The sequence below is a fragment of the Crinia signifera genome, chromosome 9, assembly GCF_055691185.1.
Source record: "Crinia signifera chromosome 9, ASM5569118v1, whole genome shotgun sequence".
NCBI classification, from domain to species: Eukaryota; Metazoa; Chordata; class Amphibia; order Anura; family Myobatrachidae; genus Crinia; species Crinia signifera.
The window spans coordinates 54,850,206-54,863,622 of record NC_139225.1 but is presented as its reverse complement, the minus strand read 5'-3'; the positions used below and the strand labels follow the sequence as shown (position 1 = coordinate 54,863,622).

General features: G+C 45.4%; 1 pseudogene across 1 annotated transcript; it reads left to right on the top strand.

The window, feature by feature from the left end:
• The first annotated feature begins 368 nt into the window (after window positions 1-368).
• On the top strand, window positions 369-10,508 carry LOC146036588 (death domain-containing protein CRADD pseudogene; annotated as a pseudogene). The gene is made up of 3 exons (XR_014460868.1): window positions 369-545; window positions 8,583-9,225; window positions 10,244-10,508. The product of XR_014460868.1 is annotated as a death domain-containing protein CRADD pseudogene (transcript).
• The last annotated feature ends 2,909 nt before the right edge of the window (window positions 10,509-13,417 follow it).

Below are 13,417 nucleotides of genomic sequence, written 5' to 3'. Positions count from 1 at the left end.
TAAAATGACACAATTGTGCAATTTAAGCTCCGCCCCCTCCTCTGAGACCCAATTCGGGTGGTTCAGATTCCGGGAGGGTTGCCCACCCTTCCGGGGGGCCGGGGGGGGGATCCGATTTTCGGGAGACTCCTGGGAATTCCGGGAGGGTCGGCAACTCTGTTCTAATCTTTTTTTCTTTTGGCACTTCTTTATGTTACATACACATCTCTAATAATAATAATAATACTAATAATAATAAAAAATACTGTCGTCATCATCATCCTAAAAACTACAATAGCAGCAGGGTCTGGCCACGCTGGGTATCACAGGAAGCTGATAACTGTAACACGACTCCTCCAGGCCTGTCTCCTGCAGTGCACTCTGGGGGATGTAGTACTTTCCTTTTCTATGGCCAATACTTTTCGATGCATCCCAGAACTTAAAGTCCCAGCATTCCCTGCAGCTAAATAACCTAATTTCGGCCTGTGATTAGATGCTGGCTGTCTCCTGACGAATACACAGCAGCATCATTGAACAAAGAAAGACCTGCTCAACTTCCTGAAAGTGTGAGTAATATAAGCGTGTGTCCTAACTTTACCCCATTACATGCATGTATGACTTTTATTTGTGTATATAGGGAATATACCTGTGTCTGAAAGATACATGTGCATATTACCTCGCTCTCTGTAGAAGCACATATATGTAGTATAGCCTTATATTACTGATCAGTTCTCTTTTTCTACAGGTTTCTGTATAGGAAGGTGTCGTGTGAGGGCACTGCTGTTATTACACAGCAGCTGGTGTTTATGTATGAGCATACCTCCCAACACGACCCTCATCAGGAGGGACACAATGAATGCTCTATTTCTGGACTTCCCTCTTAATGTATGTCTGCCATCACCTGTGTTGAAAAAACTTTCTTAGCAAATTACCTGTTCAACACAGATGAAGGTAATCATGCATTAAGAGAGAAGTGTAGGAGCAGAGCAATATGTCCCTCCTGGAGAGGGCATGTTGGGAGGTATGGTATGAGCTATGTTTCTATAACCACCTTACTGCGTAAGAACTCCACAGCACTATGAATTAGATTTGGGTAGGGTTTTACTTCAAAGTGAGATCTATATTGCAGTGTAAAAATAAAGCAGTCAGTATTTTCCCTGCACAGAAACAAAATTACTCACCCAAATCTAATTCTCTCTGCACATGTTACATCTGCCCCCCCCCCCCCCCCCCCCCCCTGCAGTGCACATAGTTTTGTCCATCTAAGAAGGATTTTGTCAGAAAGAATGAACTAGAATAAACCCCTATGTTATAGAGGAGTGTAGAGTAAGCTGTATGGTATCCGAGCGCAGGGTCAACGGTGTTTAGATCTGCCATGTTCTGGTCGACCACCCATAGTTGTCCCAGCCTCTGCTGCTCTAGCAGGCGCCGACTAGCTTTACGCATTTAATTATGCCAGGTCGACCTTACCGTGGTCGAGCTACATCCCGCCGACCCGCTATACCACATCCAGCTGTATTCAGTGTGAGCAGATACTGTACTATCACATGCCTGCCATCACAACCTATCCCAGGAAAGACAAAATACTCTGCCCCTGGACTTCCCTTTTAATTTAATTAATGAATAATAAATTAATTTAAACACCTTTCTTATAAGTTATCTACCTCAACACAGGTGATGGCGATCATAATTACAGGAGAAGAGCATTTTGTCCCTCCTGGAATGGGTCATTTTGGGAGGTAGGCTAATGGGGATATATTCAGCATCCCGGTGTTTAGAATGCTGGCAGTCATAATACTGACCCCCAACCGTTCTTTCTAGCAACCTAACCACCCTTACCCTCCCCTGTATCAGTGGGACCTTCTGGTCCCCCTGCAGCTGTGGCTCTGCCCCCAGCATGACCTGCTGACTGCTTGCCACAGTGATCGGGCAGCCCACAGCACTCCTCCACCTGGCGACTGAGACTGTAACTATGAGCAGTGGCTTCTATATTCCTTACTGTACCCAGCAGTGATTGGGAAATGTTGTGCAGCTGGGTCTAACTCCTTCTGGCTGTGGCTAAAGGTGCGTACACACTGTTCAAGTGATCAGTGGTGTAGCTAGGTGCCCGGAGCAAGGGCATGTTTCGCACCCTTCCCCCCCGGGGCTCTTGCGTGGCAAAAAAGGGTCAGGGCCTAACATTATAAAACACATTGTAACACCCATTGCACATTGGGGGGACGCGGACCTGCAGACAGCACACAGCAAAAAACAACAGATAATAAGCGCCAAAAAAACACACACACATCTATCACATTATACGCTAACACACACATCTATCACATTATAGGCACATACACACACCTCTATCACATTATACGCACATACACACACCTCTATCACATTATACGCACATACACACACCTCTATCACATTATACGCACATACACACACCTCTATCACATTATACGCACATACACACACCTCTATCACATTATACGCACACATACACACACATCTATTACATTATACACACACACACATCTATCACATTATACGCGCACACATCTATCACATTATAGGCACATACACATCTATCACATTATACGCACACACCTAAGAAGGATTTTGTCAGAAAGAATGAACTAGAATAAACCCCTATGTTATAGAGGAGTGTAGAGTAAGCTGTATGGTATCCGAGCGCAGGGTCAACGGTGTTTAGATCTGCCATGTTCTGGTCGACCACCCATAGTTGTCCCAGCCTCTGCTGCTCTAGCAGGCGCCGACTAGCTTTACGCATTTAATTATGCCAGGTCGACCTTACCGTGGTCGAGCTACATCCCGCCGACCCGCTATACCACATCCAGCTGTATTCAGTGTGAGCAGATACTGTACTATCACATGCCTGCCATCACAACCTATCCCAGGAAAGACAAAATACTCTGCCCCTGGACTTCCCTTTTAATTTAATTAATGAATAATAAATTAATTTAAACACCTTTCTTATAAGTTATCTACCTCAACACAGGTGATGGCGATCATAATTACAGGAGAAGAGCATTTTGTCCCTCCTGGAATGGGTCATTTTGGGAGGTAGGCTAATGGGGATATATTCAGCATCCCGGTGTTTAGAATGCTGGCAGTCATAATACTGACCCCCAACCGTTCTTTCTAGCAACCTAACCACCCTTACCCTCCCCTGTATCAGTGGGACCTTCTGGTCCCCCTGCAGCTGTGGCTCTGCCCCCAGCATGACCTGCTGACTGCTTGCCACAGTGATCGGGCAGCCCACAGCACTCCTCCACCTGGCGACTGAGACTGTAACTATGAGCAGTGGCTTCTATATTCCTTACTGTACCCAGCAGTGATTGGGAAATGTTGTGCAGCTGGGTCTAACTCCTTCTGGCTGTGGCTAAAGGTGCGTACACACTGTTCAAGTGATCAGTGGTGTAGCTAGGTGCCCGGAGCAAGGGCATGTTTCGCACCCTTCCCCCCCGGGGCTCTTGCGTGGCAAAAAAGGGTCAGGGCCTAACATTATAAAACACATTGTAACACCCATTGCACATTGGGGGGACGCGGACCTGCAGACAGCACACAGCAAAAAACAACAGATAATAAGCGCCAAAAAAACACACACACATCTATCACATTATACGCTAACACACACATCTATCACATTATAGGCACATACACACACCTCTATCACATTATACGCACATACACACACCTCTATCACATTATACGCACATACACACACCTCTATCACATTATACGCACATACACACACCTCTATCACATTATACGCACATACACACACCTCTATCACATTATACGCACACATACACACACATCTATTACATTATACACACACACACATCTATCACATTATACGCGCACACATCTTTCACATTATAGGCACATACACATCTATCACATTATACGCACACACACATCTATCACATTATAGGCACATACACACACCTCTATCACATTATACGCACACATACACACACATCTATTACATTATACACACACACACATCTATCACATTATACGCGCACACATCTATCACATTATACGCACACACACATCTATCACATTATAGGCACATACACACACCTCTATCACATTATACGCACACATACACACACATCTATTACATTATACACACACACATCTATCACATTATACGCGCACACATCTATCACATTATAGGCACATACACATCTATCACATTATAGGCACATACACACACGCACATCTATCACATTATACACACACGCACATCTATCACATTATACGAAAACACACATCTATCACATTATACGCACACATACACACGCACATCTATCACATTATACGCACACGCACATCCATCACATTATACGCACACACACATCTATCACATTATACGCACATACACATCTATCACATTATACGCACACGCACATCTATCACATTATACGCACACCTATCACATTATACGCACACGCACATCCATCACATTATACGCACACGCACATCTATCACATTATACGCACACGCACATCTATCACATTATACGCACATACACATCTATCACATTATACGCACACGCACATCTATCACATTATACGCACATACACATCTATCACATTATCCGCACACACATCTATCACATACGCACACACACGCACATCTATCACATTAAACGCACATACACATCTATCACATTATACGCACATACACATCTATCACATTATACGCACACACGCACATCTATCACATTTTAAGCACACACACACACGCACATCTATCACATACGCACATACACATCTATCACATTATACGCACACACACACGCACATCTATCACATTATACGCACGCACACATCTATCATTTAATATACACGCATAGCACTATATATGTGCACGCACTTCTTTCCCCTCAATCACTTAAAAAATGTGCATGGTGCACATAAACAAAATTAACAAACACAAAGAGACCTACTCACATTTATTACAGATCACCCCCACCCCCACTCTGTGATGATGTCAACTTTTATTTTAGTGGGGGCAGTCTGAGGTTGGGGTGCTCAGCCCTCAGCAGCATCAACCTCCCCCCTCTTCCTCCCCAACAGTTAGCTGTAGCCTTCCTCCTCCTTAACATTAGCATAGTACGCCCTTAGAAGTACCTCACCTCACCTGCAGACAGTCCGCAGCCACACCAGATGCTCCGTGAGTTACTTCCTCCTCCCCTCGCTCCCGCTGTGGAATGACAAATGCGGCAGCTCTTCCTCTCTCTCCCCCCATTCCCTTTAATCAATGCTTCGCAGCGGAGCGTACCTCCCGGCAAGTGGCAATGTGCCCAGGGGACTGCTGCTTGCCGGGATACATACAGCTGGCTGCCAGTGGTGGCTGGGTGTTTATGAGGAGCCAGGACAAAAGCCGACTCACTCCCCCCACACCGCACACATACCGCTTCTGCTCCCGCAGATGCCGGCTCCTGGGTGAGTTCAGTTGCCTGATCCGACCTCGGCAGCCAGCCCCAACATTGCTGAGCAGGCATCAGCGGGAGCAGAAGCGGTATGTGTGCGGTGTGGGGGGAGTGAGGAGAAGGGACAGCCAGGGAGAAGCTGTCACTTCTCCCTGGCTGGCGGCGGCTGTCTGGTTACAGCCTGCAGCCATTGATAGGTGCCTTGGAAATCCGGCCCTGGCGGGGAGCGGGCAGGGGAGAGAGCAGGGAGCGGGGTGCACGGCTCCGGCGCCAGTTGCTGTCTCTGCACCTGGAGCACGTGCTCCACCGGCTCCGCCCTCCCTAAGCCTCTGCAAGTGATATATCTGTAACCGTCATCGTTCACAGATATATTGCGTCGACTGTGCAACACAGTCGATGCACGATATATCTGCGCATTATGCTGTGTGCACGGGCGATCCACTTGACCGCATGTACAGCTGTGCCGGTGATAGACAAATGTATGGAGAATATGCTGCCCAATCTGTCTGTAGATATGTCTACTAGTGTGTACCCGCTTGAGTATTAGAGGAGCGGTGTGCAATGTGCAGTAGGTCAGGCTAGTTCACAGCCTCTGGGGACTGGGAGTGCTGTGCCTCAATTTGATTCTGCAGTGAGAGGATTTGAAGCAGGCAGCATGAATGTGTCTGGGAGGTTCAGAGGAAACCGTGTGATGCAGTGGAGGATGCCATTGTCAGTGGACTAGCTGAGGGCACTGGAGCCTGTGCACTTACCAGGAGATACAGTGTAGAAAACACTAATAATCCCCATAGTGTTCTAATGTTTATTTCTGGACATATTAGCATATTGTGCCATCACCCATTGTATACTCTGTCTGGCTCCATACCTCCAATTTTAATATAGCTACATCCCTTCTTCTTTGTTTGGTACTCCTAACCCAGCTCACTTAGGGGACCATTCATCTTTGTTCGTATTTAAAATGCAATCTGGGTGGAAGAGGTGTGGCGGAGGAAAGGGAGCTGGCGCTGATCAGTGGCAATCCCAATAATTTTCCGGGGTACTTATTTCCTAGCACGGCGCCCGCGATTTTGATTGTATTGATCGGGTCGGAAAAATCGGGTCGATCGCATTGCATGCCAACCAAATCGCATGCGATGCAATGTAAAATGGTCCCTGAGACCTGATTTTACATTGATTTCAATGTAAAAAGCCCCATAACCCCCCATTTTAATAGAAAACCCCCCTCATGTTTTAAATGTCCTCCAATGTTAACGCCACCCCACTATTGATGCCAACCCGAAGCGTAGCGAGCGCATCGAGCCCGCGAGGGGCGGCGGTACGCGTCCTCTGACCTTTTCATACCCCCACTATCCACGTCAGCGTGGAGTTGATTTTATAAAGTGTGGCGAGCGCAGCAAGGGGACACGCACAACTTCACAGGTATAGGCGTCCCCTCGCGGGACTTGCTAAGCTCGCCACGATTCGGGCTCGGTGGCTCGCTGCGCTTTCCACACTTTATAAAGTCAACTCCACGCTGACGTGGATAGTGGGGGTATGAAAAGGTCGGAGGACGCGTACCGCCACCCCTCGCCTCGCTTCGGGTTGACGTCAATAGTGGGGTGGTGTTAACAATGGGTGGGCATTAACCATATTTTCTAACCATACTCAATGAGAAATGGGCCATATTGGCCCATTTCCCATTGTCCCCTATGTAAAATCGCGTTGATCGCATTATAATGGGCCGCGACTGTCGCGATCAACCCGATTTTGACTTGCAAAAATGATTTAACATTATTCTCTATGGGAAAATCGCATTGATCGCGTCGGTCGCATCGCGGCCCATTATAATGGGCCACGATGGACACAATCAACGCGATTATCTCTTTCACCAGCAAATTAGCAGGTGATTGACAGAAAATCGGGTCCATCGCGTTGATTGTATGCCTTAAGTACCTTACACTTAAGGCATAAAATCAATGAGAAGGGCGCCGTGCTAGGAAATAATTACCTTTTCCGGGGTTGCCAGTCTGGGCAATTAGATATAGCCCGGAAAATTCTCTGGATTACCACTGGAGGGGTTAATTACAATGTACAGTAGTGGACCTCTAGAGAAATAGGACAGCCATCATTGGGCATTCTGGTTTAAAATAGATAGGTAGTAACTTCATCTGGGTAACTTACAAATATAGAGAAACGGGGGGGTTTTGGGCAGTCGCACAAGACTTATATATGGGTGGACCCCTGAGGTGGTACTCAATAAGTTTACAAACTATATAGGCAGGGGTGTGCTACCACTGGACACTGTAATTAAGAGCATAAAGAGAGTTAAGAAGAAAGAGTGTCCTATTATGGGTGCACCAAACAAAAGATTAAATATAACCTTTATTAGTTTTTCTAAAAGGCTGCGAAAGTGTTAAAAAAAAAATGAAACATACAAAGGTGGGGTAACACACTTTAAAACAAAGGTGGCAGGCAGGTGTTGCTGAAATTTATTTGTTATAACGTTTGATGAGGTTTGAGCATATGTGAGCAACTAGAGGTCTGCTGTCCCAGTTCCTCTTGGCACCCAGTATTGAGTTCTGTTAGCAGTTAGAGAATCTACTGACTGTAGATCCACCGCACAGAATTGGGTAGCCACACACTGTACAATCATCACACGTTATAACAAATACATTTCAGCAACACCTGCCTGCCACCTTTGTTTTAAAGTGTGTTACCCCACCTTTGTATGTTTCATGATTTTTAACACTTTCGCAGCCTTTTAGAAAAACTAATAAAGGTTATATTTTATATTTTGTTTGGTGCACCCATAATAGGACACTCTTTCTTCTTTCCTCTCTTTAACTTACGAATATAAGCTGTGTCACGCAGGACATCAAATATCTGTTAAACTTGATGGACAAATGTCTTTTTTTTTTTTCAACCTCTGCATCTATGTAAAAGTTAGATGGTATAATAGTCTGTTGAATGTGGCAATCTTTGTATTTTTTTCTTATTGGGTCTTTATCTTCTTATAAAATTCACCTCCTTTTTTTATTACTATGGATTCATCTGAAAGAATAACGTAATGATTCTGTAACATACATACATATAAATTATACTTAATTCATAAGTGTGAATATAGTACCCCATCAAGGCATTTAATTATATGTACATGTGACCTGTACAGGTCCTTCTGACGAACATAAATGATGGATCCTAAACATCGGGATCTTCTAAAAGACCATCGACTGGAACTGTGTTCGGAGGGTCTAGCAGATGAACTTTTGCCTCAGTATCTGTTCCAAGAAGGTATTATCACAAGGGACCATTTGGAGGAAATCAACTCACAAGTCACCAGTCAGACAAAAACAATGAAACTGCTGGATATTCTACCAACTCGTGGACCAAAAGCATTTCAATTTTTCTTGAACTCCTTAACAGAATTCCCTTGGGTCCGTGAGAATTTAGAGAAACTCTGCAAGGAGAGCCATCGAATGCCAGAGGAAAATACTTTGGATTTGCCTGTTAATGTGCGAAAGAGCCGTCCAAGTGAGAAACAATTGAACCTTCTGGCAGGAAAATTGGGTTCAGAATGGGAGCAGGTTCTGGGATATCTCGGACTGGACCATGTTGAATTATACAAATGTAAGATACAACATCCCCACAGTGTGCATGCACAAGTAATGGAAGGATTGGTAAAATGGAAACAGCACATGGGTCGAAAAGCCACAATGCAATGTCTATGGGAAGCCATACAAGCCGCCGATGTGCACCCTTCAATACTTCAAAACATTTGACAATAATACTGTGCGGTTGCTGCATCGTTTTAGGTCTGTAATTATTCTGTTAATAGATTTTATCCCTGATAAGATACATATATTATCTGTAATGCTTTGAGATTTATGTGCATAAGGACATTTTTCCTGAATTTAGACCATTATATCTAACGATTTACCAGGCCATAAAAATTACAGTAATCTCAGCACGCACAACACTTGAAAACCCCACCCGCTCATAGAGCTGAGGAGCAGCTTTAGTCTAGGATATCTACTAAATTACATTTTAAAATTATTTCCCCACATTACCCCTGCCATTTCCCTCCTAATTAAATTCAGAAGCAGTGTTTTTTCCTTAGACAAACAGCAGACATAATTTTTTTGTTTTACAGGTTGTTTGCTATATCTGTATAAATAATGTGGTGCTATAGTTCTTTGCTGACGTGGCATTACTGTTATGTTCCTGTTATAGTATATATTGCTGCTAATATCATAATGAAAAAGAATACAGAGAAATAATTGGGAAGCCATAGACCTACTAATCACGTAAAGAAATGTGTTTAGTAGATGGTGCAATATCATATATTTGGAATAGACATGATTTATTTATTTTATTTATTAGCAGTTTCTTATATAGCGCATACATATTCTGCAGCGCTTTACAGAGAATATTTGACCGTTCACATCAGTCCCTGCCCCAGTGGAGCTTACACTCTATATTCCCTACCACATGTATACGCACAGATATTCTAGGGTTAATTTATTAGGAGACAATTATCCTACCAGTATATTTTCAGATTGTGGGAGGAAACCGGAGTACCCGGAGGAAACCCACGCAAGTATGGAAAGAATATACAAACTCCGCACTGTGAGGCAGTAATGCTAACCATTACACCATCCGTACTGCCAACATGGTGATGTTTCAGAACATTTTGATCAAATTGAAACAGCTCACTGGTGCCGGTCTCAAATAATAGCAAATCCAACACTGTGGCCCTTCTGGCTCTGAATGCATGAAATGGTGATTATTGGTGTAATGCAATTTTATTTTGTTTTGTTTTCTTCTTTATAGTATTGACTACAGACAAGTGTACACCAGCAAGACTGCTTGTAACCTGCAATTGTAACAGAACATCGTATCTTCAATCAAGTCTGTTAAGCTTAAATACAAAGAAAGACAACTAAAATAACATATATACCGTATTTTCCAGCGTATAAGACGACTTTTTAGCCCATAAAAATTTGCCTTCTAGTGGGGGGTCATCTTATACGCCGGGTGCACGGCGTGATGTCGCCTTATATGCCGGGTGCGGCATATATTCATTAAAGGGTACCTCTCCTCGGCCCCCCCCCCCCCTTCTTATGCATACGGTACCGTACCTTAATAATAAAAGATAGCAGTACAGTATTTGTCTGCAGCGTTTTCTTCAGCCTAACGGCCTGTCAGATTGCGCATTTGATGTCGGCGGCAGGCTCGGGTGTTTTCCCGAGTCCCCCCGAGCCCCGCTGAAAACACCCGAGCCTGCCGCCGACATCAAATGCGCAATCTGACAGGCCGTTAGGCTGAAGAAAACGCTGCAGACAAATACCGTACTGCTATCTTTTATTATTAAGGTATGGTACCGTATGCATAAGAAGGGGGGGGGGGGGCGAGGAGAGGTACCCTTTAATGAATACCGGTATATGCTGGTATTTATGCCTGGGGGGAGGACAGCGGCAGCACTGCAGGGAAGCTGCAGATGAGGGGGTATTAAAACTTTATGTGGTGGGTTTTGCTGGGGCAGGACAAACCTGCCCTGATAGTTAAATAAACACACTGACACCCATTAAAAATAAAACTTTAATACATCCAAAGCCCACACATACTGATACTTACCTATCATGAGCCCGTAGGTAGCTTGGGTCCGGGGCTCCAGGGCTGTAGAGTCCAGGGCTCCAGGGCTGAAGAGTCCGGGGTCCAGAATCCGAAGAAATCCATAGGGGGATCTGTGGAAGAAAATCCTACTCACCAAGGTCCTCAGGCGAAGATCTGTCCTCTTGATCCGACGCAGTCCAGGTATTCTTTAAAAAAAAAATTGTCTACTACCGCTGGTACCCGTTTGTCGAACTCAGCTCCTGATTGGCCGCTAGGCGGGCAATAGAATCATTCGGAGGAGAGACACTGAAGATGGAGCATCAGCGGCTAGTTCGTCAGACGGGTACCAGCGGGAGTAGAAGCATTTTTTTTTTTTTTTAAAGAAGACCTGGACTACGTCGGATCAAGAGGACAGATCTTTGCCTGAGGACTTTGGCGAGTAGATTTTCTTACACAGGTCCCCCTATGGATTTATTCGGGCCCCGGACCCAGGAGCACCGGTCCCAGGGACCTACCTATGGGCTCAAGATAGGTAAGTATCAGTATGTGTAGGCTTTGGATGTATTAAAGTTTTCTTTTTAATGGGTGTCAGTGTGTGTTTATTTAACTATTTATTTTACTGTGGAACTAGTGCCCCGCATGCTGGAACTTGTGGTTCTCCAAGTCCCAGCATGTGGGGGAGGCTTGCTGGGACTCATAGTTCCACGGTATAAGAGAATAGTTTTTCATCTATTTTTTTTTCACAGAATCAGCTTGATCGACAGCCCCGGGCTTCAGCATGGTCAGGCAAGTTCTGGAGGAGGGGGGACCCCTTCTTTGGAAGGGTCCCCACTTCCCCAGGATCCCTGACCATGCTGACCGGTCAGGGGGATGAATGCTTTTGCCGGGAGCACTTGTATAAAAATTCTCCCCCCGGCTGTGGCATTACCCTGCTGGCTGGTTGGACCCCTTGCTGGTTCTTGAAATACGGGGGAGCCATACTCATTTTGTCCCCCCGTATTTTGGGAACCAGGATCGGCCCTTGAGCCTGGTGCTGGTTTTGTAAAATCCAGGGGACCCCTATTTGTGCTGCTCCGTTATTTTATAAAACCAGGACCGGCTCTTTGAGCCGGGGGCTGGTTATGCTCTGGAGGGGGGACCCCACGCCGTTTTTTTTTTTTTTTTAAACCAGAATCGCACATTTTTGAAAATGTGCTGATTTTCAAGACTGAAAATCGCACTATATCGCACTTTATTGCGCTATTTTGCCGCAAATTCGCATCTCATTAAATATGCGAAAATCGGGCAAATAATGCGATTTTAAAAAGTGCCATTTTTTTTTATTTTAAACATGCCTAAAAATCGCCCCTATTAAATTTCTCCCCTATTGTATTGTTATTATCCTATTCTGCGGGCTACTTAAGTATCCATTTTATTCAGCACAAAAGAATTGCCTTCAATAGACCTCTTCTGCAGCAAATTTTACTCATATGTAATTGTTTTACTGCGATTCCATTTTATATTAAATTGTGACTAGGGATAGGATTTTTTTTTTTTTTTTTAATGAGCAAATGTATTACTATTTTAAGACCAGTTATGAAACCTTGCTCTTGTTTCTTTTCTGGGAAATAAACATTATTTATAAATGGACAATGCAAACAGAATTTTTGACAAAGCTTATATTGTGCATTAAAGGCCCCCATACATTACGGCAACTTCTCCCCTCAGAGAACTCGCATGCATTGAGCTGCCCGGGCCTTCCTGGGTCGCAGGACTGCATGTGATATATTGCATGCGGTCCTTTTGTGTACGGTATATCACACGAAATCCCAGCCAAACCTGTCTGGCTCAGAAGCAATCCAATAGATTACTTTTGCAGCAGGGGCGACTTAGAGGGTTTGGTGCAATGCGCGCGGGACCATGCAATGCATTAAACCACCTGTCATTTACCTGCAATTTGGGCTCTTTTCCTGTGATTGTTGCAATCAGGTCTGAATTAGGCCCTAGCATATCCATGGATCGGCACAGATGGTACAGATGGGTCAGGTCCCATCTTGGCAGGGGATGGCGCTGGCGTCGCCAGCCGCCATCCCCCGCCAGCGCCATGGCGATGGTGAGAAGGGGACGCGCGTGCACGAGAGGCGCGCGCGTCCCCTTCCGACGGCGCTTCCATCCGTTCCCCCGGGTCCCCGCCGGCTTGCCGGCGGTAACCCGGGGTCCCCGCCGCCTGCCTGCATCCCCCCCTAACCCTGTCCGTCTCCCTGAGGCGGAGACGGACAGGGTTTCCGTCGCGCTGGCGACGGAGACTGAGACGCGCGTGCGCGTGAGACGCACGCGCATCTCAGTGTATTCGCTGGCGCGGCTGCTGGCGGGTCGCCAGCGCGGACGTTCTGGCGACCCACCAGCCAGGAT